Source organism: Petaurus breviceps, unplaced genomic scaffold (genome assembly GCF_028583685.1).
Source record: "Petaurus breviceps papuanus isolate PSGF00001 unplaced genomic scaffold, PetGlider_PUasm1.0 90784, whole genome shotgun sequence".
In the NCBI taxonomy this organism is placed as follows: domain Eukaryota; kingdom Metazoa; phylum Chordata; class Mammalia; order Diprotodontia; family Petauridae; genus Petaurus; species Petaurus breviceps.
Window position 1 is genome coordinate 2,647,520 of NW_027187345.1, and position 27,829 is coordinate 2,675,348.

The following is a 27,829-nucleotide window of genomic DNA, read 5'->3' on the forward strand; positions in this document are numbered from 1 at the left end:
CCTGGCTGTCTGGCAGCTCAGGTTTGAGAATAGTCTAAAATGAGACACTCATAGTCCCATCCCACAAATTAGCAAAAGGAGGTTGACTTGGTCATAGCAAGGATATGGCAGTAATTTTTTTGAATGCGGTCTTCTAGTGCTTGAATATGCAGCTGGTCAGAAGCCCATGAGAGGAGCTTATCAAGCCTCTGGCCCCGCCCCCTTCCCCTCCCCCCGCCCCCCCTTCTAACTGAAGTAACCAGAGACCTGAGCCTTTGTCCTCCAAGTAGTTTTAATACCTTTTGAGGAGAAGAAACTGGCAGGAGTCTCTATAGGACATTTCTACTACCACATAAGGGGAGGCAGTAGCTATTTCTACATCACTTTGTTAGAGTGATTTAATTGGCCTCAATCTTCTCAGTGAAGGAGAAACTTAGATCATTTGCTATAAATGCAAGAGTTGTAGGTGTGGTAGGTAGAAAAAGGATTAAAAAAATCTGAATAGTCATTGTGAGAAATGAGAGAGGGTGCTGATAATTATAAAGCAGAAACACTGCTGAACAATAGTAAGGCCCCATCTGTGGTAAATACCATGAACTGTAGTAGATCATTTAGATTTTATTATTTTTTTTTTCCAGGGATGTTTGGCAGCCCTGGGGCAAGGACAGGGAAATTAGAGGGTGGAGGTTACCAAGAAATGAGAATTAATATGTCAAGAATGGCAGATTAGGGGGACAAAGGGTAGGACTAGGGTAGTGGGTAGTGAAACATCAATGTGGCATACACATTAGGTTGTTAAAGGTGGGATGGAAGCAAGAGAAGCCAAAATGGAGAAGATGGATCAAAAAGATGCATATGGATCGAAGGATCTGAAATCACAATAAAGGTCAGAAAGGATTTAATGTGAAAGTGAGAGCTGGTTATATAAAGGACAATAAGAAAATATTTATAGAGTATTTTTAAGTCTGGAAAGTGCTTTTCTCCCAACAGCCCTGTAGGGAGCACAAATGTTATTATTCCAACTTTAGAGATGAGCAACTGAGAATTTGAAGGGTTAAAGGACTTGCCTAGGTTTACATTAACTCATCAGTCTATGAGGCAGGATTTGAACCTATCTCCGAATCCAGTGCTCTGTTCAGTTTACCACAGTGCTTCCCAAGATAGGAGGCTCTGGTTTGGGAGTGGTATTCAATTCCTGAAAAACACTGTGTCACTAGGTTGGTGTTTGTTGAAATCATGTGGGGAAGGAGGCTTTTGGAGTTGACAAGGTTAGTAAAAAGTGTGATCATTATTGGAAGGGTCAAAACAAGATCAATACTGCAGTCTGAGGAAAGTGGCAGGGTAAGAGGAGGAGAGAAAGACCAGGAGCCAGACACTAAAATCATATAAAAAGGCAAGTGACAATGAGTGGAGAGAGGGGTACAAAGTGAAAGATCTTGGGGAGATAGAAACAAAAAACACTGGCAACTGCCTGGATAAGTTGGGTGAGAGCAGTTGAAGATAACACTGAGGTTGCTAATGTGGATGACCTGGTGGTGCCTTTCACAGAAGAAAGATAATGAGTGCTATTGTGGTCATGTGGACTTTAAGGTCTTATCAGCTGAAATTCCCAATAAGCAGCTGGTGAGGGAAGACTGGAGTCAGGAGAGGGCATGCTACTTGTGTCTGAATACCTAGGATTGGGGAACCAGAGATGACAGAAATTGGGTGTAAATCAATGGGACATGCTCTGCTAAAAAGAACTAAACCAAAGGAGGACTTTAAAAAATTACCTCCCCATTATTCTAACTAGAACTTTTGAAGTATACCTCTACTAAGTCTTACCCTCCCTCCCCTTCTGTCTCTTTATGGAGAGACTGAGCCTTGCAAAGTCCCAAGGGTGAACAGTGAATCTAACACTCTAGAATGACATGAGGCCTCTGTGCATTCTCACCACCCCATAACTTTTGCTTTTTGATGGAAAGACTGAGGCCAGTCTGTTGTAGCTCTATATTGCTGGGGGGAAAATCTCATATTGAGGTCTGGACAGCCTAGGCTCTGACACTTAGGATCTGTAAGACTAAAACCAGGTTTCACTGTCTGTAAAATGAACATGAAGAATATGCAGACTACTGCAGAGAGTCGTGGTGAGGAAAGTGCTTTGTAAACTTTAAATAACTAAATTATTATGCACTATATGTATTTTTTTTAAAGAATGAGGATATGTTTTATTTAGACATAGTAGATATTTCTTTTTTTTTAAATTAATTTGTTTATTTACTTTTCGTTTACAAGATTCAATTCCACAATTCCTTAAGTTTCAAATTCTGTCCCCCTTCCTTCCCTACCCCTCCCATGGCAGCATACAATCAAGTATAGGATCTGTAAATACTTTCCCATTAGACATTAGTCAGGTTATAAAGATGGATTGTATCAGATGGAATGAAAAATGGTAAAGAGGAAATAAAACCAAACAAGAAAAAGAAAAAGATCAGGTAGTTTGCTTCAATTTGGATTCAAACTCAGTTCTTTCTAGTTCTTTCTCTGGATGTAGACCTCTCTCTCCATCATGAGTCTTTTGGGATTGACTTATATCACTTATGCACTATTATTATTAGGGCCTTGGGCAACCCTCAAAAAGCCAGGCTTGGCTTCACCTGGCATCCTTGCAGGAAAAGAGGCCACTTAGAACTATTGTCATTTTTGCAGTGTTTGGCTCAGTTGGGAAACTCTCCGATCCTTCAACTTTACAGACCGTACAATTCTTTGTTCCAACAATGCCTAGCATATCAACAAGCACACAGTCTGTAGGCCTTTCATTAATATTTTTAGCTGATTTGATTGCTGAAGAATTTCATCTCAGTCGCCAATGGTGTCTTCAGTGAATTGCCTGGTGGTTTCTTCCTTAGACCCTTGTGGTATTTCTTCTGGCTACCTATCCCGCCTGTGAAATCATGACCCTGCCAAGACATTTGTGCTCCCACCCTCCCTGCTCCCCCAAAGAAACTTTCTACAACTCTGCTCTCAAAGTTTCAGAACAGCTACTGATCTGCATTAGGAGAGGGAGTTTCCTCATCACTCACCAGGAACTCCCTCTACAATTGAAATCATAAGTCCAGATCAAAATAATAACAATAACAATACAAAGCAGAGTCCAATAAGGGAGAGAGCAAGGGAAGGTTAGGCCCCCCCCCCTCCTTTTTTAAACAGAGCAACACAGGGACATCACCTTCCTGAAAATATCATATTACTACATGATTGACGTCAAATCACTTTCCTCATTTTCTTACCTTATAAAGGCAGGACTGTACAGTGACTAGAGAGCTAGCTTCAAAGCCAGGAAGACTTGGGTGAAAGTCTTGCCCCTGACCCTGACTCGTGACCCTGGAGAAGTTGCGTAGTCTCATGGTGCTCTGTAGTGTAGGTCACAGAAAAGGTTGCGACTCCCTCACCTGGGAGTTTTCTCTGCCAGTGAAATCACAGGTCTAGTTCCTATCCTTATTTTCCATGTCCTCATCTGTTTTCTCACATGTTGTATCACATGAGACTCTTTATCTCTAGATTCTCATGGCACTATATTGATTTCTTGCTTTTGTACTGACAGTGATGGTATATTCCTAAAATAAGCCTTTCTGGGGGTTTCTTTCATTACTTGTCATTATGTTGCAGCCTTCCCCTTTACAAAATCAATGGGTTTCTCCTGTGAAGGGAGACCTGTCTTTACTCCATGATTGTTCAGATTAATATCAAAGCCTCAGCTTAGAGCAAATATTCAACTTAACTGTGTGCTTGTGATGATATTCCGTGTCCATTTCTAGCCAATTAAAATTAAGGTTGGTAACTTTAAATAGTATTTCCTTGGAGAATATGAGGAATGTTCAGGGCTTTCCAAAAATGCCTTCTGTAAATGGTTTTTGTTCATATGCCATGACTGCCAAGTATTTTTACTGCATTAAGAATGCTGCTTCAGCTGCATTTGAGTAGAGTAATGGTGATCACTAATGGCCTGTGCTGAGTTAATCATAGTTATTCATTCCCTGGAAACAAGTTCGAATATAAGCCACCCTCATTTCCCATTTAGATGCCTGAAGTATAGTCATTCCAATATACACAATCTATAACCTCTATTTGCTGGAATTAAATTAAATATAAAATATATGCTCAAAAAACCCTGCAGTCCACAACTATGTAGAAATTGAGGATGAAAAGAATCATGTTTTCCAAATATGGCATCTCAAGGAACACAAATTTAAAGGAAAATTAGATCTTTGAATACTCTCTCCTACCTTTTCCATAAAAACTAGACATTTACCCACTGCCCTATGGCGCTGAGTATGTATGTATGCTGTCATCCATTCACTTATTCTAAAGACAGACATTTTTTATTTTCATAATGTGCCTGAACCTTCCTTTTCCACCACAAACCATATGCATTAAAGGCTTCCTCTCTTATTCCCATAGTCTCTCAGCTATAGGTGTTATGGCTTACAACGTCTTTTCAACACCCACACATTACTCAGAGGAGGAAGCATGGAAGAGATCCAGTGGGTGAATGTGTTCTTAGAACCCAGAGGTAGGAGTAGGAGAATGGGGCTCCTTATAAAAGATGTAGAGAAATCATTAAAGTGAACACAGGTAGTCCTCTAACTACCTTTTCAGTAAAAAACCCAAAAAACCCAAACCTGTGTATGTAGTTTCATACTGGCATGTATTATGCTTTTCATATAACACAAATGAACCCAAATATTTCTTTAGAAATTGAAAATCTTTTCAAACAAAAGAGACAATTTAGTGTGGAAGGCTTAGAGAGACATTTGGTGCTGAGAGGACTCTTTGGCACTATTTTTCTTCTTTAAAAAGTGTCAGTGAGACCTGGAATCCAATTTTCTATAATTGCAATAGAAAGTTTGGAGCACAGTCTTATGCTGTATTCTCCTACCCCAGAGAAACAGAATGTCAAAACTGGAAGAAATCTCTGAGGTCAAAGAACCAGAGGTTTAGATCAGGAAGTGACCTGAGAATCCATTTAGTCCAACCTCCTCATTTTACAGATGAGGAAACTAAGGCCCATGGAAGTTAAAATGACTTGCCTGTTGTGGTAAATGACAGAGCCAGTTCAAATTTTGTTTATAAATACAGGGACTTTCCTCACTGATCCTTCTAGTCCACCATATCTGTCAAACTCCCCACCCACAACATTAGTGGGACATTAGCTTGAAAATTTCCACTGAGAGGGAACCAACTACCTCCTGAGGAAGTTAGCCTGTTTTCATTTTTGCACAGCTCTAACTGATAGGAAGTTTTTCTTTATATTAGGCCTACATTTTCCACTGTGCAACTTCTACTAAGCAAAACAAGTTCAATTTCTCCTCCACAGGATAGTCCTTCAAATACCTGAAGACAACTAACATGTCCCCTCCCTAAAGTTTCTGTTCTCCAGGCTCAACTCCCCAGTACCCTCACCAGATCCTTATGTGGCAAAATCTCAAGACCTCTACTATCCTGATTGCCTCTTCTGGATATTCCCCAGTTAATCAACATGCTTCCTAAAAGAGGGAAGGTACCCAGTACTGAATGCATGTTCCAGATAAAGTCTGACAATGGCAGAATATATGGGGCTATCACCTACCATATTCTAAATATTATGCCTAAGATTGTGTTGGCAAGTCTTGACTGCCATATCATAATGCTGACACATTGAGCTAACAACACCTCTAAAAACCACACATATTTTTAAAATGATATGTTGTCTAGTCACACCCATTCCCCCTATCCTGTATACATGAAGTTGATTTTTTTAAAATCATGTATACTTTACACTGATTCCTATTAAATTTCACTGGTCTCCCTAAGAATTGCCTAGGAAAGGAAAATAAAACTTCTATTTGACTCTTGTTATATTTATATATGTATATTGAATTTAGAAAGAAAAGTTGAATTTGTGGATAAATAGAAAATACTAAGTATAGTAAAGATTAGTTAATTAATAAACATTCTATGTAAGTTAATTTTCTTCATACAACTAAAGTAGACATTCTGTAATCACCATTTAATTATTATGTATAGAAATCTCTATCAAATATATTTTAGACTGTCCTAACTTAAGCAGAGAACACACAACATACTTCTACACAGAGATTTAGAACTATCTTGGACCTCACTAGTAGACCCCCCTCTTTTGTAGATTCCTTTTCATTCCTCATTAGCCTGTGTGATTCTCAACTCTCTGAAAATCTCCCATATAAGCCACACCTAACATTTTGTAAGACTTTCTTTTGGGTCTTTTAACATGGTTCAATTCCTTCAGCAGTGTGTTAATTTACTGGTCATTCAACAATGATGGAAAAGTGAAAACAACAGTTGGTTATATGCAGTCTAATAATTCTGTCCTAGAACTTTCTTCAACTCTCCCACCATCCTTGTGGAATGGGAAAAAAATTACAGAGAATGCCATTTTATATTTGTCTGTTTCATTGATTGCCACAATCAAAAAGAAAATTTCGCAAGGAGCAAGCTTTTTGATGACAAGCCATTCCATATATATAGCTAAGGTGCTCTTCAGACAGCAAACACACTCCATTGCCAGGCTCATACAATTATTGGTAGAATCTTCAAGGGCTTGTACTTCCCACATATAGAAAGAACTCAGGATCACCCCCACTCCATGAAAAGGCATTAAGCAGGACTTTGGAGGAGTCATGAACTCATCTTCTTCCCTGCTAAAGCTGCCCATCTCCCCAATTCTCCTTTTTCTATTCCCTGCACCCATTCACCCAGGCATATAAACCTTGAAGTCATCTGTGAAACTTTCCTATCCTCAACCCACACAACAAATCAAGCATCAAATCTGTTGCTTCTACTTCCACAATATCTTGAACCTCTGGCCAATTGTCTCTGTTTCTACTGCAACCATTCTAGCTCAAGTCTTTATCTCTTCTTGCTTGGATAACTGTAATGGACTCCTAATGATGCTTACTGGCCTCTCCAACCCATCTTCCTCAATGTTGCCAGAAGAGTCATTATAATGCTATGCAATGATCAGATAGAATAATGACTGACATTTATATAGCATTTCAACATTTGCAAATTGCTTAGTCATGTCACTCCTCTGTACAAAAATCATCAGTGTCCCTTCTGCATCTCCATGCCATCCCACCTGTCTGAGAGGCTCACCTCACCCACCATCTCCTGCTCAGAGATCCCTCCTTTGCTTCTGGTTCCAACTCAGATGCCACCTCTTCCATGAAACCTCTCACTACATACTGCTCCACATTCACCTTAGGTTAAAACAATCTCTTGATTCTGATTTCTTAAAGCACATTTGCTAGGCTCTCCTTCACCCATATCAAATTCTCCCTTATGTTGTACTTTTTTGTATGTAAGAGATACTTACCAAAAATTGGCTGAATTGGATTGAATTAAATTGTAGGTAATTACAGCTTTGGGTTCAAGCCAAGAGAGCCAAATTATGAATGTCTTTAGGAATAAACTGCTCCCCTGCTGATACACACACACACACACACACACACACACCAATTTATTAATCTAGTTGCACGACTGGAGCATTCATATAGTCCACAAAGGACAAATATGAGAGAAAATATGGCTCAAAACTGAGGTGATGAATTTGTCACATTATAGGCCCATGATCTTTAGCTTATCTTAATTCACAGAGTGAAATGAAAAATTTCCCATTATATGGTTAATTCAGGATCATATACACAGCCAGACCAGTTAACCTGTGCTAAAACCTATTCTGGGGAAGTGGATTCTATGGTATTTTGCTTTATCAAATAATTAATATAATTATTTAACTTCCTTTTCCCTTTGAGATAAACTTCATGAATATACATTCACAATTCTCATAATTCAATGCCCCAGGAATCACTGAATTTGTTAATGCAGGTACACACTCCACTGATACAGACTGAAATCAATCTTGAGTTACTAACGTTGGCAAAACAATTTTTATCATCTTAGGGCCAACCTTTTGAGAAGCCCTTGGGTATAATCCTTTTAAGGTAAATAAATACTTCCTTATCAAGGGACAATTAGTCAACTACTTTTCAGGATCATCAGACTGACTCCCCTCACTCTTCAATCTAAAAACTGCACTGAAACTGAACAAGCCACTTAAAAATGGGTGCTTGCTGTCTGTATGGCTTTGGCAGGTCAGATTTCATTACAGGCAGAAACATCACAAAGAAAATTTCTATTGAACAAAATAGCTTTCAACCACATGCCTAAAGCCTGAAAAAAAAGAGGCTGCAAGAATATTGAGACTTTGAGGCAAGATAAAATAGGATTCAGCATGAGGTCCTGCACTCCTTCAGGCTACTGAAAATGTTATTACAGGCATCACTGTGATGTCTCTGGTAAGTGGTGAAAGGTTATTTTATGAAAAGTTGGAGGGACTCTGGAATCAATGAGTACACACAGAAGCCTGCATTAGGAAGAAGGCAATTTGCATGAATACAACATGCAAAAGCTATACAAAAGAATTAAGTGACAGTTACTTTGGTTCAACTGTTTTTCTAATTTTTTTTTTTTTGCTTCTTGGAGGGCAATTGGGGTTAAGTGACTTGCCCAAGGTCACATGGCTAGTAAGTATTAAGTGTCTGAAGCTGGACATGAACTCTGGTCTTCCTGATTCCAGGGCCGGTGCTCTATTCACTGCGCCACCTAGCTGCCCCAGGTTCAAATGCTTTTCACTAACCTTCAGTGATGTGACAAGAACCTGGAAATCCTGGGTCAGATGCTTTTATACAAACATTTCCCTAACACTGACTGAGTTCCTAGGGAAATCAAGTTAACAGGAAGATGCAAAGGCAGGAAGGATGCTTCAGCTCCACACTTTGGGTTATTAGATAAGCCTTGAATAGAAGATATATTATCCAATAGCTATTCTATTTATGTTTCGTGGGCCAACTGGTAGTCATTTTTCCAATACAATATATCTTGAGAAAAAGGATAGGTACTTTTTTGTAAGACTTGCTATAAAGTAAATTTTTGTTTTCCTGCTCTGGACAGTGTGGTGTAATAATAATAGCTCATGGGTATATAGTACTTTAAGGTTTGTGAAGCACTTTACATAAAAACATGTCATCTGACCCTCCCACTACTAAAGTGCTATTGTTAAAAAGCTGAAGTGTGATTTCATTAGGGAAGGGAACTCCCCTTAAGGAACAACTTCCTCTATAAATACAGATAGGATCTTCTTGGCAACTGACAGTCTTACAGAGTGGCCTGGAACACTGAGAACTTGTTACTGTTCAAGGTCACATGGCTAGTATGTGTCACAGGCAGAATTCTGAAACCACATCTTCTTGATTCCAAAGCTAGCTCTCTATTCATTACACTAGGGGTTCCCTGAACTCCTTGGCTTTCAGTAAACCTTCTTGTACCCTCTATTCAATATGAAAGGAAACAAAATTCTAGAATTTACTAAGTGTATGTACAAACGAAATAGCATAGAGAGGTTAATTTCGACAGAATAATATAGCTATTTATCAAATATTCCCCAGACCTCTTAAAAAGCTTCTTAAAGCCCAAGGGTATGTGTATGTGTGTGTGTGTGTGTGTATGTCAAATATATACACCCTAGATCTAGAACCTCTATATTCTATTACTATCATCCTTATTTTACAGACAAGGAAACTGAGGCACTCTGAGTTTCAGTGACTTGTTCAGGGTCATACAACTAGTGTGTTAGACAAGTTTTGAACTTGGATCTTCTCGACTACAAAATCTGAGCTTTATCCAATTATTATGCTGTGGTATAATGGAAAGAACTTGTGGTCAGAAGTCAGAAGACCAGTGTTTGACCTTAGATCGGCTGTTTATTAACCTTATGACAATGGTTCTATGAGTCTGTTTCCTCATCTGGGGGCAGCTAGGTGAAGCATTGGCTAGAGTGCGAGACTCATCTTCCTGAGTTCAAATCTGGCCTCTGACACTTACTAGCTGTATGATGCTGGGTAAGTCACTTAATCCTTATTGCTTCATAGTACATCTGTCAAATGAGCTGGAAAAGGAAATGGTAAACTACTCCATTCTTTGCTAAGAAAACCCCAAATGGGATCATGAAGAGTTAGACATGACTGAAAAACAACTGAACAACAACAATAAAAAAGAGGATAATAATATCTGCCCTATACTCCATAGGCTTGTGTGAATCAAATGTGATAAGGTATAAGTGTTTTACAAATATAAGCTGCTATTATTATCATTCATCCTTTGCTGCTAGAGAAACTGGATGGCCCTAACAGAAGACAATAACTTTTCCAAGATAGGTTTATCCATCATTTATTCAATATACAAGGTTAAGTGGAGATGCAGAGCATAGGATTCAGCAATTTGTGTAGAGAGTGGATGGATATATCCAAACACTTAGGCTGAATGCTGCTGAAGCCAGGGAAAATTTCCTAAAAGACTCATTGGAAAAAAAAGGAAAATTTTCTGTATTTCTCCTCTATAGAGCAGTCTCTAAGAACAACAGAAACCTCAAAACAGATATGTCTGTTTTCTTGTACAGACCTCTTAGTTTCTAGGAGGTACTGTTACAAGACATAATCAGGAAAAGTAGTAGATAGAAATTTTGGAGAGAGATTTCAGATTTATATAAGTCAAATTAAGTCAGCAAGTATTTGTTAAGCACCTACTTGGTGATGGGCTCTAGAAATAAAAGAAAAAAAAAAACCAGTCCCTGTCCTCAAGGAGCTCAAAGAACACGAAAAAAAAAAAAAGATATGTACAGGATAAAATGGAGATAATCTCAGAATAAAGGCATTAACGTTAGGAAAGACTGGGAAATACTTCTTGCAAAAGGTGGGATTTTAGCTGGGACATGAAATTGCCAGAGAAGTTGAGAGGTGGAGTTGAGGAGGGAGGGAATTCCAGGCAAAGAAGGACAACCAGTAAAAAAAAAATCTGAGACAGGAAATGGGAGTATCTTGTTTGAGGAACAGCAAGGAGGTTAGTGTTATTGAATCTCAGAGTACTTGCGGGGAGTTGGGGAATAAGGTATAAGGAGACTGGAAAGATAGGAAGGAACCAGGTTATTAAAAACTTTTGAAGGCCAAACAGGATTTTGTATTTGATCCTAGAGATAAAACGGAGCCACTAGAGTTTATTAAATATTAGGTGGGTAACATGATAGAATCTATGCCACAGAAAGATCAATTTGACAGCTGAGTGGAGAATGGATTGAATGGGGAGACAGGTGAAGCTGGGAGATCAAACAGAAGGCTATTGAAATAGCCCAGGTATGAAGTGGTGAAGACTTGTACTGTATAAAGAAAAAACTATCCAGTGATTAGTGTTGTATAAAAGTGGAATGGGTTGGTAGTGAGTTCTCCACAAGTGGAAGCTTTCAAAAAAGGTTGGAAATATCACAGAAAGCATTCCTTATTCAGGTAGAGCCTGGAATAGGGCTCTGAGATGCTATGGTTCTCTGATTAGGGTCAGAAAAGTAAGGTGGGTGAAAGCCTCAGAGGAAGTTTTAATTTCTACTTCTAGCTAGAGCAACAACGTCCCTAAATGATTTGAGAAAAATAGGACATGAAGGAAACAGGAAAATTAGGAAAGGGATGCATGGAGTGAAAAAAAAAATCAAAGATCTGCAAATGGGCTGAATGTACTCAGTAAACTGGAAGAAAAAGCTTATTAGAGCATGTTCCATGTTGATTACTGGTTGTACGACTAAATCTAACTCTACATGTACTGTGATCCTAAAAGATACTGTAGCTAAAATGTTCTACAAACTTAAAAGTGCTATATGAATGTCAGTCTACAATATTTTTAGCTTTTCCTAACTGATGTCATAGCAATGATAAAAAGCATATAAATTACATAGTTAACTTTTCTGATAGATGTCTACGTTCATAGTTTCTCCAATGTTATTTTAGTCAAAACTTTCCTGGGCAGAGTCTGAAAGCTCTACTTTGAGGTATGTAAACTATAGTACTGGATAGAAATGAGTATGAATATTTTTTTTCTGCACCTCTTGTATAATCCCGGAATTAGGCACTGTGGAAATGAATTGCTAGGCTGGTTTTGGGGGGCAGGAGGGGTTGCTCATTCAGCTCATGTTTGTTTTGTTTTTGGTCCAGACTCCTGACTTCATTGCTATAGGGAACTCTTGATGAAGAAACTCTTTCTACCAAAGTAGATCTGTAACTATTCTACAAATGATAAGTGTTGCCTGAGACACTGAGAGAAAAAGGGCCTTGCCCAAGGGTCTCACAGACAGTAAGTGTCAGAGGCAGACCTTGAACCCAGATCTTCTAGACTGAGAAGCTGACTATTATTTCATGATGCCTCTAGTTAATTCTTTTTTTTCCTTAAAGATATGAAGGTTCCAAAAGTTTTCCATTTAAAAGGAATATTATTTACTTTTTATATCTTTAAGTTGTCTATGAGAAATGGAATACAGATTGTGGAAGCCATTTCCCAACTGCCACACTCATATGAAGTTGCTCTTCATAGCTGAACGGCAATGAAAAGGCAGAACATTCATTGCTGCTGAAGTAATGTTGTACTCCTGGCAGTGTTGATTTTGAAATAATAATAACTCACGTAACACTTCAGTTTCCCACTGTTTTCATGTCCATGATCTCATCTGATCCTAACAATAACCGTGTGAAGTAAGCAAAGCAGTTATTATTAGCGACCTCATTTCATATAAATAAGGGAAATGAGACCCAGGGAGATTCAGCAGTGGTAGTGGAAGGTGCTGAATCAGGAGACAGAAGAAACCCACCAGATTGGAAGCCCTGCTTCTGGTATTTATCAGCTACACCTGAGAGCAAGTCACAAGCTCTCCGGGCCTCATCTTCCAAATCTTTTGCAGATTAAAGGATTGAACTGAGGTTCCTTCTATCTCCAAATCTATGAACTTGTGCTCTCCCAAGTCACAATCTTTCTGAGCCTTAATTTCCTAATCTGTAAACAGGAGATAATCCCTACCTCATAGGGTTGTGATGGGGATCAAATGAGGTTACTTATGTATAGCACTTTGGAATCCAGTGGGTGTATATTTATTCTTATATTATTATTGGATTAGTGGAGGAGATAGGACTAGATAACACCCAGGCCTTCTCATTTCACCTCACTTTGGGAGAATAACAGGGACGGGAAAAGGAAGAAGAATTTGTGTGGTGCCTTCTATGTACCAGGCACTGTGCTGTGTGTTTTTTTACAAATATTATCTCATTTGATCCTCACAAAAAAGTAGGTGCTATTATTATCTCCATTTTACAACTGAGGAAACTGAGGTAAAAACAGAGGTTAAATGACTTGCCCAGGGTCACACAGCTACTAAGTTTCTGAGCTCACATTTGAATTCACATCTTCCTGACTCCTGGTCCATCACTCTATCCACTGTGTCATCAGCAGCCAGGCTGTGACAATACATTCTTCATCTGAAGGCACAGTACCACAGGAGGTAGAGTGGTGGTTATCTATGTTCAATTTAGCAAACATTTACTAAGTGCCTGTTATGTACAAGGAACCACACTTGATCCTAGAAATGTTAAAATGGAAAACAACAAAGTTATCAAGGAACTTAGAAATTAATGGGAAAATCTAATATGAACGAGGGAGGAATGTCCCTAGAAACACATACCTAAAAAAGTATGACACAAGGTAGAATGTGATAAGCCAAAAAAACACTGATTAGAAGAAACAGATGTGTTTCAGGTGGCAAGGGTGAGAAGAGGTTAATCAAACAGGGATTTATCTGGCCTGGGCCTTGAAGGAAGAGCATTTCAACAAGTCAAGTCAGCAGCAAGCATTTAATTCCAATAGGATTTCTCAGACATTAGAGATATGCTGGCAAAAGCACAGGAGGGGAAGAGAGAAAAAAGGGATCAAGGGAAAACTATTAGTATAGTTTGGCTGAGATGTAGAATATGTTTTTACCAATGATCTGGGCTTTTTTTTTTTTAAGCATGCTTATAAAATCTACAGATGACACAAAGCTTCAAAGGTTAGTTAATGTGTCAGAGGGCAGAAAGAGAGCTCAAAGTTCTATAACAGGGGTGGGGAATCTGTGGTCTAGAGGCCACAGACATCCATCTAGGTCCTCAGGGTATGGCCTTTTGATTGTGCCCAAGTTTTACAGAACAAATCCTTTTATTAAGGAAATTTATTCTGTGAGGTTTCGATTCAGTCAAAGGCCTGTAGTTGCACAGGTTCCCCACTCCTGGGCTAGAACATAGTGCTTAATATTAAAAAAAAAATTAATAGGAGTGAATGTAAAATCTGTTTAGTGTTCAACGGTAGTTTTTCAAGTAGGAGGTGTGAGAGGCACAGCTAGACAGCAATTTGTCTAATAAATATCTGGAGATTTTAGTGGAATGCAAGCTCAGTATGAATCAACAAAGTAAAACTGGAGCCAAAAAAATGAATACAAAATACAGTCTGCATTCAGAAAGGCACAAAACCCAGAAAGAGGGTGGGAGGTGGGGAATTGCTGTCTTCTATACTCAGTAAGGCCACCTTTAGAACTTGGGTCCCATTTTAACAGGTAAGTTTAAAATACATCTGAAAAATAGGAACTGTCATTCATTTCATTTTATTTTTTATCCTAGTGCCAAGCAGAGAGCCTTACAGATAATAGGTACTTAATAAATGCTTACTGGATTGGATGAGATTGTAAGCAAAGAGACAGAGGTTTGCAAACTGCTGGATGTGTACAATGGACAGTAAGCAGTTCAGTCTGGGTAAGACTAAGACCATGATGTATCAGAATGGAAGTAGTGTGACATAAGGCTGAAAAAATGGGAAAATTCCAGTTTTTGGAGGGCCTTAAATTCCAGGCTGAGTTTGGTCTCTATTTGATAAAAGGAAGGAAGGAAACAAGTATTTGCATATTAAATGCCTACACCAAGGTGTGAAGTGCTTTACAAACAGGATCTTATTTGATCCTCCCCACAAATCTTCACAACAATCCTGTGAGGTAGGTGCTATTATCATCCCCATTTTACAGTTGAGAAAACTGAGGCAAAAAAAACAACAACAAAAAACTGAGGTTAAGGGATTTGTCCAGGGACAAAAAGCTAGTTAAGTGTTGGAGGTAGGATTTGAACTTAAGGTCATCCTGCTTTGAGACTGAGAGCTCTGCCCATAGTGCTAGTGGGTGATAAGAAGACAAGGAAGGCTTAAAAAAAGAGGAATGATAATACTAGATTGATTGAAAGGGAAAATTAATCTGATAATGGTATAAAAGATGGTTTTGGGGCAGGAAGGTGGCACAGTGAGTAAAGCACTGGCCTAGAGTCAGGAGGACCCGTTCAGGCCTCAGACACTTAACACCCACACACACACACACACAAAATAGCCATGTAACCTTGGGCAAATTACTTAACCCCAATTGCCCTCCAAAAGGCAAAAAAAAAAAAAAATAAAGATGGTTTTGAAGAGAGACAGACTGTAGGTCTTAGGTCACTACTACAGGTGATACTTTTAGTGAGTGTGTTCAGAAAAGATCTTTGAGGACTAACAACCTTAAAAATTGGGTAGAAAAAGAGTCGGCAAAAAAAAAAAAAAACAAATAAAGTAGTAGGAAAAAAAGGTAATTATGGCACCACAGAAGTTGAGGAAGGAAAAAGGAAAGGAGAATATGGTAGTTAAGAGTATGAAATTATTCGTGAAGGTCAAAGAGGAAGATGAGGGCTGAGAAAATACCTCTGAGTGTGGAAATAAGATTTTCTTTGAGCAAAGTTTCTATTAAAATAGTGACACAAATAGAAACTGAATTTCAAAAGGTCAAAGAGCCAGAAGAAGGCTCCTATTTTTTTCACTATTCAACAATGAAAGGAAGAAGAAATAGAATTGTAGTGTAATGAGGTAGAAAAGTCAAGTATTTTTAAGGATGAGGGAGATCTGAATATGTTTGCAAGCTAACAGGAAAAAGTCAGAGGAAAGGAAAAAGTTTAATATATGTAACAGACATATGGAGTTGAAGGGAAGAGGATGATAGGGGGGTCAAACTAAATGAATGTTTTTAAAAGTCTGGGGAAATTTGCTGTTTATTTTGATGCTAACTGGATTTTCACACTAGCAAAAAAAACTTTCCCATCTAAAATATTTTAAAAAATTATTTATGTATCATAAATACCTACAGCCTATAATTTTTATATGAAATTACACTTAATTTCCTCTACAATTTCCCTCTCTTGCATCAGAGCAGTGTATCTCATACCTGCAGATTTCTCAGATCAGCAATAAGTTCTCCGAATACTTTTCAAACCAACAAAATGTATTATGGCCAAATTTGTTTAGGAAATGCTGGACTAAATGTGTCTCTTCTAGCAAACAAAATTCTATGACTATTAAGTTTCACAACAGGGAGGAGAACTACAAGAAGGAACATGGCAGAAGGCCACTTGAGGCACAAGGCCAAAGAAGCAGACGTGGGGTGGGGTAGGACTCAGGGGTGGGTGGTAGGAGGCAAGGAAAAAAACAGGATGGCAGCAAGGGAAAGGGCAGTAAGGGCAAACACTGGTTTTACTCACTGTTCTGCTTTGGGCTAGCCATTTATTATGACTATAAGGGAAAAACAGTTAAAAACTGATTCATTTACTTGAATGACAGTATGCATCTGATTTGGTAGAATGTAACCAGACACCTCTTTAATCCGACTGACTAGCTGTATTCATACACTAGACTGAAAGCTGACTGAATCATTAAAAAGAAATTTCTTAAGCATTTAGTTTCTCCATATTCAATAGACTTGGAAATTGTCCATGGAGAAAATAAATTATTATTATCAATAAAATTGATACAGGAAATCAATTTTTGCACAGAAATGCTTCCACTAATAAAAAAAACTTGTTATATGATTAAGTGTTTAGTATGGGTGATAAGAAAAATGAGTAAAACCTTTAATGGAAAATAACACAAAGACATATTATAATGAAACAATATTGAAAATTGTTTGCAAATTATAATCTAGTTCACTTCCCTAAAAGCTACAAAACAGAATTATTGTTGCAGTTATTCTACAAACAGTTGGTGTTTAATAAATGTTTATCATATGTACTCTTGACTGAAGATGTAAAATAACTGAAAGAAATGTTGACTTGGGTGTTTCAGCTCTCTCATCTCTCTTTTTATTAGATTTTTAAAAATGCACCAAACATAAAAATATAAAGATTACTTTAGAAAAAGAAAATAAAATAGCCTAGAAATATAAATTAGGTTATAAGGTATTATGAGGGGAAAAAAGGCTTTCTTAATTATATAGAATGAACCTGTCAAGATAAATGGATCTAATTCAATATCCTGAGGATTCACACACAGAATAACCTCTAAATAGCAGAGGAAAATTTTAGAAAGTGGTCTGTCTCCTGCTCCCTGATTGCTGACTTAAATTCTAGATAACATTTACTTGAATATAGGCTGTCAAACTTTGACTATGGAGCACAATGCTAAATATTAGGATCATAGGGGCCATAGAGATCAATTGGTTCTACTCCCACATTTGTAGATGAGTTTAAATGAGGCTCAGAGATATTAAGCCTAAGGTCGGACCCACAGTACAAGGCACTGAAGGACTGAAAGGTAGGTTCTTAGACTCCAAATCCAAAACTCTTTCCTTTACACTGTGCTACCTCTCCAAATATTTGGAAATTTGATAGCCAACAGAATGGATAAATGAACTGAAAACAGTAATTATTAAGTGTTTACTATTACAGGGCATGCACTGTGCTAAGTGTTGGGGATATGAATTCAACTAAGGAAGACAAGCAGTTGTCCTCAAGCTAACATTCTCATAGGGGAAGACAACATATATAGTGGGGTGGAGGCCAGGCAGGAGGGTTTTGGACTGGGAAATCAGAAGGATGGTAAATGGAGTTATAGGGCAATAGATTGGCATATCCTTTCCAAGAATGATAGTGTGGATGTGATTACTGTTCTCAGAGCTAGAGTTGGAAAGTGGGGGTGAGGGAAGGTGGCACTTTATAAAGATGACTGGGAAGTAGTATGGTAGCTCAAGGTCCAGATAAGGCCAGATGAATGCTCACCAATCAGAAGTCCCAGAATTCCAGTGTGGGAGCCTGAGTTCCTGAAGATATTAGGGAAGTTAAAATATCTTCACATAATTGACTAAATTGTTTACTTTTAGCTCAGATAATCTGGTGTCAGGCAGATGTAACCAATGTGTTCCTTCAAAAAGAATCCCAATTTCTTCAACACTTTAAGGCTTTGTGATTTCAACAGTGTGGGCACTTCTTCCACTGATGTTTCTATAGTTCTTTCATTCCTTAATGGATTGTCTGTATGAAGGGCTATGGCTGAAAAACTTAGTTATCTTCTAGCAAATGTTCAGGTAATGACTATTCGATGCAAGGTAGGCTGGTCCTTATACAACAGACATACAATCCATCGCTGTGCTTGAACTCAAAGCCTTTTCATTTTATAGGACTTGCTAAAGCTTGCATCTAAAGGGGATAGTTTATAAAGGCCTAGGATCACTTTCACATCAGGATAAGGTAGGAATCAGAGGAAGACTTTAACAGAACATTTCAATTAGTATTTTCTTTTCATTACATTGTCTGAGTAAGACCTTATATTATAGAATTTGACCATGTCACTGCTTAATAAACTCTTGGGGTTCCTTTTAGGAACAAATACAAACTCCTCTGGAATTTATCCAAAGCATTCACAGCCTGGCTCCAATGCACCTTATCAGGCTTATTAATATTACCTTCCTTTGTTAGTACTAACTGCCTTCTTGCTATTACGCACACATGACATTCAATCTCCCATCTTTGTCTTTTTGCACATGCAATACAATACATACATACACAATGCAATACGCCTGAACATCATTACTTCCTCACCTCTGGTTTTTCTTTAAATTTTTTTTTGCCCTTTCTTTTTTTTGTAGGGCAATTGGGGTCAAGTGACTTGCCCTAGGTCACACGGCTAGTTTTTGTGTTAAGTGTATGAGGCCAGATTTGAACTCAGGTTCTGTGCTCTATTCACTGTGCCACCTAGCTGTCCCCTCACCTCTGTTTCTTAGAAGCACTCTTTCCTTCAATGCACAGCTCTGATGCCACCTTTCCTGACATCTACTGCTGCTAGTGCCCACTCCATGAAATTGCCTTGGATTTATTTTGCATAGGCCTTTTTTTTACATGTTTCCCCCATATGATGTAGGCTCCTTATTCCCAGTGCCTAGAACAAAGGAAATGATCTTGGCACTAAAAGGAAGGCAGAATACTCAATTATTATTTTCCTTATCTCTCCCTCTCACTCCCTTTAAAACCAATAATAATGCTCTTCAGGCTGGGAAGCAAAGAACAAAGATGGTTCATAGGATCTGAATTTAAAGATAAGTGAGAAGTTGATAAGAAAACTCCCATCTTCCTCGAATGAATACAAGTCACCATGCCTGAATATATCCTGAAACTGAACTGAAAGAACTGGTAGCTGTGGTTGCTGAGACACAAAGTGGTCACTGAGAAACTGTGGAGAGATCCCTGGGTCAGGTGACCAGCAAAATAGATCCTCTAGTCCTCATGACCTTTTAAACATCTTCAAAACAGAAATCATGCCCCCAAGATAAAGAAACTTTGGCTGTCTCCATGGTCTAGGACACAAGGAAATAAAAAGAAAGTGAAAACTCTAGGAACTAATACCCAACTCATGCTCCCCCTCCCTTACCACCCACAACTACACCAGCATCAAGTATTTACTAGCTGACCTGACCTATGGGTTTGTACCAAAACCCAATATCACACTTCCAGTTCCTCCTTCTTCTTTCCATTTCCATGGAGATCCAAGTTTCAAACTGCAGAAATGTGCTAAGCTCTTGAGAGCCTGAGACACAGCAGCAGTCTGTGCTTTGAGAGGAGGAACATAGCAAAAGGTGTGCAACACATATGTCAGAGCCCTAAATAGAGCTCAAGCCCACAGCACTTCTCCTCAACACCTTCCTTCCCCAATCCCAGAGATCCAAACTTCCAAGGACAGAAATCAGAATCCAAGCTGCAATAGTACCAGCACAGAGTCACCAGGCCAGAGAATTGAGAAACAGAGGGAGCAGGACAAGTACAGGGCATTGTGTTGAAATCCACAAAGCCTGAGGGAAAGAGAACAACATCCAGCTGGAACCAATTTTGTCCTCCCAAGTCACTCCAGGCAGAGACCTAGGCTGGGGAACTTCGAATTGCCCAGAATGCCAGAGGGTTAAGATGAATTAAGATTCAGCCTCCAAGGAAACCACCATCAGAGGGGAGGGAGTTAGGAAATGAGCAACTGAAGAAAATAAGGGATTGGGGGAAGGAGACTGAAAAATGAACTTGGGCACAAGCAGATAAACCAACAAGGAAAACATTAATAGCAAAAAGAAATATGGCCTTCAGATCCAGTAAACAAATTCAGGCATATATAAACACTACAACACAAAGGAAAACAATTCAAAAGTTGATGCGGTAGCAAACCCTGTGGATTTTGAGGCAAACATGGAATCACAACATGCTGTTCCTGATTGGTTTAAAAGAGAAATGAAAATTGTGAGAGCAGACTATTTATGTCCTACATAGCAGAAATAATTGACAGAAGAGAAACACTTGAATCTGCAATGGTTAAGTCTCACCAAAGAAACAAGAGAGGATAACTGATTGGGAATGCAAATACATAGAACTGAAGAACAATCTGGAAGAAGAAAGGCAAAAAACAATAACATCAAAAGAAAACATGCTTTCTTTTCAAGTTAAACATATTGATATTGAAGACAAGATGTTTCTCGAAGACAAAAGACAACCTAAAGATTATAGATTTCCCAGAAGAATATGACAAGTCAAAAAACCTGCACACCGTAATACAAGAAATAAGACAAGAGACCTCTGAATATAGACAATGAAATACTAATTTAAAGAAACAATAGCTTGCCTATAGAAAAAAAAAAACAACAAACCAAGGTTACAAGCTCCAAGACAGAGTCATTAAATATAATAGTTTCATTGAGAAAAAAAACAAATTCTGCAAGTGACTAAGAGAAAGACCTTTAAATACAAAAGAAAGGAAAATTTAATAATACAAGACCATTTTACACCCACCAGAAAATATAGAGGGAATGGAATAATATGTTACTAAGAGCAATGGGACTCAGGATGCATTCCAGCGTGACATACCTTCAAAATCTGAGCTCTATCATAAATGAAAAAATGCGGACATCCAATAATAAAGATGTTTTCAAAACATTCTCAGAAAGAAAACCAGAACTGAAGAGATTATTTACTTTTCAAACACTCCAGACAACAGAAATGCAAGAGGAATGAATGAATGCAGCAGACAAAGATAGCAACATCAACAGAATAACATCACAGAGACCAGCAAGAGACTTCTTTCTAAATGTACAAAAGGAGATAGCAGTGAAGGCAGAGGTCAGGGGAGGTAATAGAGAGATATGCTTGGGTCATTATGGACAGAACCTAGAAGTACCCATCTTATATAAGGGAATTGATGTTCTTTTGTTGGATTAAATTACAAAATGGCAGAGAGCATAGAATGGGGGATAATAGAAGGGAATATGTGAAGTGCTTTGGTTAAACTCAGGGCTAGCAAAGAGGGGAAAGTGGCTCTTGTAGTCTCTTAGGAAAAGCTTGCAAGGGAATTGGTAAAGAAGCAGAGGGAGGGATTAAAATGTAGGAAGGAATGGGAAAGGCCTTGTTTTGGTGATCAGAGCGGGTTCCACTGATGAATTCTCCTATAGGTGAAGACAAAAGTTCCATGAAAGGAGATGAGGACCTTGTGCTGGATGCTGTCTGTGGGGTTTTGCTGCTTGAAAAGGCTTTTTTTCCTGTCTTAGGAGAGAAAGAGTTGGAGCTCCTGGAGACAACTGGTGCCTGATAAGTGGGAGAAGATGGATTCAAGGAAATCATTTTGAGGTAAATGGGGAAGAAAGATGACCAGGATGGACTATGTAATTAGGGACGTGAAGGAGAGGGGGAGGGTTCCTTTCATGGGGCAGCATCTTCTACTGCAGGAATCGGCATTTTGCTGGTAATGAGTCACAACAGAAAAAGGGAGTCCTGAAGGTAAGCTCTCCATGGCAGTGGCAGAAACTGCTTAGAGAGGATAGACCAGAATGGATATCTCTGATGCTTCGATTACATGAGGATTCTAGAGTAGAGATTGATTATATAAATATTGGGCCATGAACCAAAGAATGAGGCTCTAGAAAACACAGAGGGTGGATATAATGAAAAGAGGAGAGGAATCCTCTGGAAAGGAGTACAAAAAATCAAATTAAAAAAAAACCTAATGAACAGGATTAATTAAAGAGGATAAGAGTAAGGAAGAATCTACTTGACCAACTAACTGGGAGAAAAAAATATAGTGGAACAATTAAATAATAAGATAAAAGCAGAAAAGAAAAAGAAACTAATAAGCAAAACTCCAAAGAGTAACAAATGGGAGAGGGAGTCTTGAGTGAGTGGAAGAGTGCCAGAGGGAACAAGACTACTTTAAAATAGATTAAACTAAAGAAACTGAAGAGACATAGTACTGTTTACAGTAGAAAGAAAAAATAAATCATAACTTAGAAAAAAATAAGAGGCAAATGGAGGAAAATATAAACTTAATTCTCATAACTTTAAGTGTAAATGGATTAAACAATCCAATAAAATGAAAAAGAGTGACTGACTGGATAAAACAAAACCCTACCATCTGTGGCATACATGACACATATTTTAAAAATAAAGACATTCACAAAATAAAACTGAGGAGACTGAAGAAAATTTACTATTCACCAAATGAATTAAAAAAGCAGGAGTTGCAATCATGCAACTGACAAGACAAAAACATTTGAAAAGTGAAAAGAAATAATACACTATGCTAAAAAGAACTGTAGACAAAAACCAATATTAAGAACAAACATGCTCCAAATGTCTTAGCACCCAAATTCATAAAGGAAACATTAACTCAGCTACAAAAATATACACAGACAATAACACAACAATGGCAGGATACTTTAATACCACTGTTCTCAGTTTTGAATAAGTCTAATAAAAATAAAAACAAAAGGGAAAATATGAAACCGAACATATTACAGAAAAAACTGCAGCCAAAAAGACTTATAGCATTGTCTATATAGAACTGCAAAAAGAATAGAATAGATATATTTCTCAAGACCACATGGTACTTTTACAAAAACTGACCAATTATTAGGGCACAGAGATATTGCAAACAAATGTAAAAAGGCAGATATAGTAAATACATCTTTTAAAGTCCATAATGTAATAAAAATACTCATTGGTTCAGGGGCCACAAACAAATGTCACAGAGTCAAATGGAGACTTAACAATGAAATCCTAAATAATGATGGGTCAAAGAACAAATCATAGAAACAATGAATAATTATGTGAAAAAATGATAATGATGAAACAACATACCAGAATTTCTGGGATGCAGCTAAAGCAGTCCTCAGGGGAAAAATCATATCCCTACAAACATATATTAACAAAATAGAAAAAGAGAAGATTAATGAACTGAACATACATTTTAAAAATTAGAAAGCCAACAAATGAACAAACCTAAAATAAGTACAAAAGAGGATATATTAAAAATTAGAGGAGAAATAGATAAACTGGAAAATGAAAAAAAAATAGTGGAGAGCTGGTCATGATGGAATATATTTGTCATCTCTGTTACCAGAGAGGCTGAGACTAGAAAAATTGCTTGAGTTTGGAAGTTCTGAGCTGCAGTTGAACTAAAGCTTATTGGCTGTCTGCACTAAATTCTGATGCAACATGGTAAACCCACAGGAATTAGAATCAGGGTGCTTAAGGAAAAGTTAACCAGTCCATCCCAGAAAAGAAGCAGGTCACAGTTTCCATGCCAATCAGAAGAAGCACTGTCTACTGTGAATAGCCACTGAATTTCTAGCATAGGTGAGACGAGGGTGGGAGAGAGGAAGAAGAAAGAGGGAAGGAGGGAAAGAAGGAAGGAAGGAAGAAGTGGGAGGGAAAAAGGAAGAAAGGAAGGAATGAATGAACAAAGGGAGGAAAAAAGGAAGGAAGGGAGGAAAGAAGGAGAGAAAAACTCTTAAATTACATAACTTCATCCAGAATAGGCCATGCTGGGCTATTATCATTTCTTTTCTTGGCAGGGAGTTAGGGAGATAGGTGGGATGATACCACACAAATACTACACTTGAATTTTAGCACACCATTTGACAAAATTTCTTAGGCTATTATGAACCCTGGAAAGATGCTACATGGAGGACTTACTAGGATGAAGGCATAGATTTATGTTTACGAAATATGCATTTAGCACAAAGCTGAACAGGACAGCTAATACATAAGCTGATGTAATCAGGATGCTAATAGATCTCAGCCAGCTGGCATGATGGCTCAAATCTAATAAAATAAATTTTAAGAGGAATAAATGTAAAATTCTAGATATCAATTTTAAAAAATTAGCTGAAATAGAATAGTGAAGGGTAGTTATATAGCAGTTCATAGGGAAAAAATATTAGGGAGTAAAGGGGTGTCAAGTTCAATAGAGGTTTGTGTTCAGGTGCCATATTTTAAAAGTACACTGAGAAACTAGACCATCCAGATCAAGGCAACCAGGATGGTACTGAGATTCAAAATCAAGTTATATGAAGATTAATGGAAAGAACTGGGAATGTTGAGCTCAGTAAAGGGAAGACACAGGGAGGAAATGATTGCTGTGTTTAAGTATCTGAAAGATTAACACACAATGGAAAGATTAGCCTTGGTTTCCTTGGTCACATTCAGGCAGAACTAGGAATGACAGGTGGAGGTTGAAGCTAGGAAGATTGCTCAGACATAGGTTGCATTTGTTGCTGCTGTTCAGCTATTTCAATTGTGTCCAACTCTTCATAACCCTGTTTTGGAGTTTTTAAACTTTTGCTTGTTGGATTGTATTTGTTGGATTTTTTTTTAAGTCATTTAACTTCTCTGGACCTCAGTTTCCACATATGTAATAGGAGAAGGTTGAAATGACCTCTCTGATCTCAACCAATTTTAAATCCATGATGCTAAGTGATTTTATATGATCTGAAAGCAGAAGCATGGCCTTATTGCATAACACAAAATTTGACAAGAAAAAAAAAAACCCAACACAACTCAACAAACTTTCAAACCCTGGTCATTTTAACTGAACCAGGGATCTCTGTATGGAAGAGAACATAAAAATTCTTGTACAAATGATTTATAAAGTTAGGCATGGTGATGCACGCCTGTAATTCTTACTACCTGGAAGTTTGGGGCCAGTGGATCGATCTCTTGAGCTTGGAAGTTCTAAGCTGAAGTGAAGTATGAGCTAAATCTATGGTGGGTCATGAGGCTTCCAAAGAAGGGTAAACTGGCCCAGGTTGGAAAGGGAGCAAGGCAAAGGTCCTGTGTCAATTAATACTGGGATTAGGCCTATGAGTGGTTGCTGTACTTCCAGACAGGGCAAAACAGGGAGACACAAACAAAACAACAATAACATAAACTACAAAAGAAGTACACACACACACACAGATAGATAGATACATACATACATACATATATACATACACACACATAGTAATAGATATAGTTAGCAAAAACCTATGATGTTGGGTTAAAAAGAAGAATTTGCTTTTTAGATTAACTGTCACTGGAGTGTGTATAGCTACAAATAGTGGTAAAAAAAAATCCAACAAATACAATCCAACAAGCAATTAAATGTTTAATATACATGAGTCATTGTACTAAATGTTGGTGATAAAATAATAAAAAGTAGCATAATCAATAAACATATTTTACTGGGAGTATCACAAGATCATAGATTTGGAGTCAGAGGGTACCTCACAAGACACTGAATTCAACTCCTTCATTTTCTAGATAAGGAAACTAAAGGGCAGAGAAGGTAAATGACTTGCTCAGGATTGCACAACTAGTACTGTCAGATGTACATAAATTAGGACCTGCCTGCAGATTTATTTACTTTTCTAAATTCTTTTACCATTTTACAAGACTGGTAAAAGGAAAATACAGGGTATAGTGCCCCACGAAACAGGGACCCTATTTACTTTTTGAAAGCAATATTTACATATTTTCTCTACCATACTGACATTAACAAAATCAGATCGGGCATCAGCAATAAACACGTGGGACCAGATCCATTTAGAAAGCATTTCACTGAAATAACTGGGGGATGGGATACTATTAAATACTATTTAATCTAATCATATAACAAAGTACAATATGATTTTTAAGAAGTTGAACCCCACAAACTACTTGCTTTCTCTTTTTTGTTTTGTTTCTTCTTTCTCATTGTTCACTCCATTGGTTATAATCCTTCTTTGCAACTTGACTAATGTTTAATGTGAAGGTATTTATAGATCCTACATTTGATTGCATGCCGCCATGGGGGGAGGGAGGAGGAGAAAATTTGAAACTCAAGGGATTGTGGAACTGAATGTTGTAAACTAAAATTAAATAAATAAAATTTAAAAGAAGTTGAACCCCACACTATTAACCATCAGATCATGCTCCACTAAACAGTTTTGAAATAATTCCTCTGAAGTCACCTTTGTAAGATGCTAGAATACTGATATTCTATTAAATATTTATATTCTTTAAAAAAAGGTATTTGCTAACCAAAATAAGTCTCCAGCAGATGTAATCTCAAGCAATGTAGGAAATAGATGTGAAAAAAACCACCCACAATATTTACAGATCTTCACTACAGGTGCTTAAACTGGTTAATTCAACCAAAAACCCTAAGTGAAGGTTTGCCATGAATCTACCCAATTTCAAATTCTTCTAGATGTGCTACTACTATTCAGTAAAATGACACTTTATGGTCTCAATTAGAATACTCTGGCTTTGGGGGTGTGAAGTGGATTGAAAGAAGAATGGTCTTGAACTCTTAAGAGCTAAACCATGTTCTAAATATCCACCTTATCACGTTCAAGTCTGTATTAGCCTGACTTTCTTAGGCACATAGTGACCTCTACTGGTGCACAGGCAGAAGACACAAATTTCCCCACATTACCAATTTTTATTATTCCACCTGTTTTGAAAAACCATACTAGGATAAGCTACAAAATGGATTTAAACTGCATTACAAAACTTTTCTGCCATCAAACAGCTTTACATCTGAAGAACACAACACAGAGAATGCCACAAAATAAGAGAGAGTATATCAGAAATAAACTTAGAAGTTAATCTTGGTGATAGTTTCAGTATGCTGAAAGCATGCAATTTTAAAGGTACTGCCAAGAAGTAAAATAAAAATAAACCAGCACAACAAAAATTCATGCCACACAACGATTCTGTTTTGGTGACCCTTTTACAATCTGGGAAGTTTACCCAAGGAACAAAAACAAAAATACATCTGTTAGAAGTACGCAATTCCTTAAACCTATTTAACTCAGAAAATTGCTAATGTATTTTAATAGTACTGACCTGATTTCTAGGTCCTGGAGGTTAAAGAACTATGGAGTTGGAACCTAGTACCCTGGTATCATAGAAGCTTTTCTGAGTGAGTTCCAGAATATATGCAATTCCTTTGATTGTCTACCCAGAAGCTGTGACTACCTGGTACAAAGTACCAACATTTCAAAAACATATGCCAGGCACTATTTTATATCAGATGCAGAAAATATAAAGACAGATGTGACACAGATGTTGTCCTCAACACGTGTATAACTGAATAAGGGAAAGGAATCACCTAGAGATTACCAAGATTCCCGGGGTTTACTCTAAAGTGAACACTTTGACCATTCTTCAGTTTAGATCCTTATTTCTGTAGGTCAGCTAGAACCAAGCCATCTTCTCAGTATGGGGAGGTAAACTATTTACACTGATATTTGGGACTTATCTAATGTATAGACTGAAAAGCACAGACATATCTT

The 27,829-nt window shown here is 37.8% G+C and overlaps 1 protein-coding gene across 5 annotated transcripts in view; it reads right to left on the reverse strand.

Moving 5' to 3' along the window:
- Positions 1–27,829, reverse strand: part of SCAF8 (SR-related CTD associated factor 8) — a 291,621-nt gene that overhangs the window by 97,103 nt on the left and 166,689 nt on the right. For 3 of the 5 annotated variants that reach the window (XR_011164756.1, XR_011164757.1, XR_011164755.1), the window contains exon 21: positions 23,367–23,417. The exons of the other annotated variants lie outside the window; for them this stretch is intronic. The gene's annotated coding sequence lies outside the window, so the exon portion shown is untranslated. The remainder of the gene's footprint in view (positions 1–23,366; positions 23,418–27,829) is intronic. 5 annotated transcript variants of the gene reach the window in all.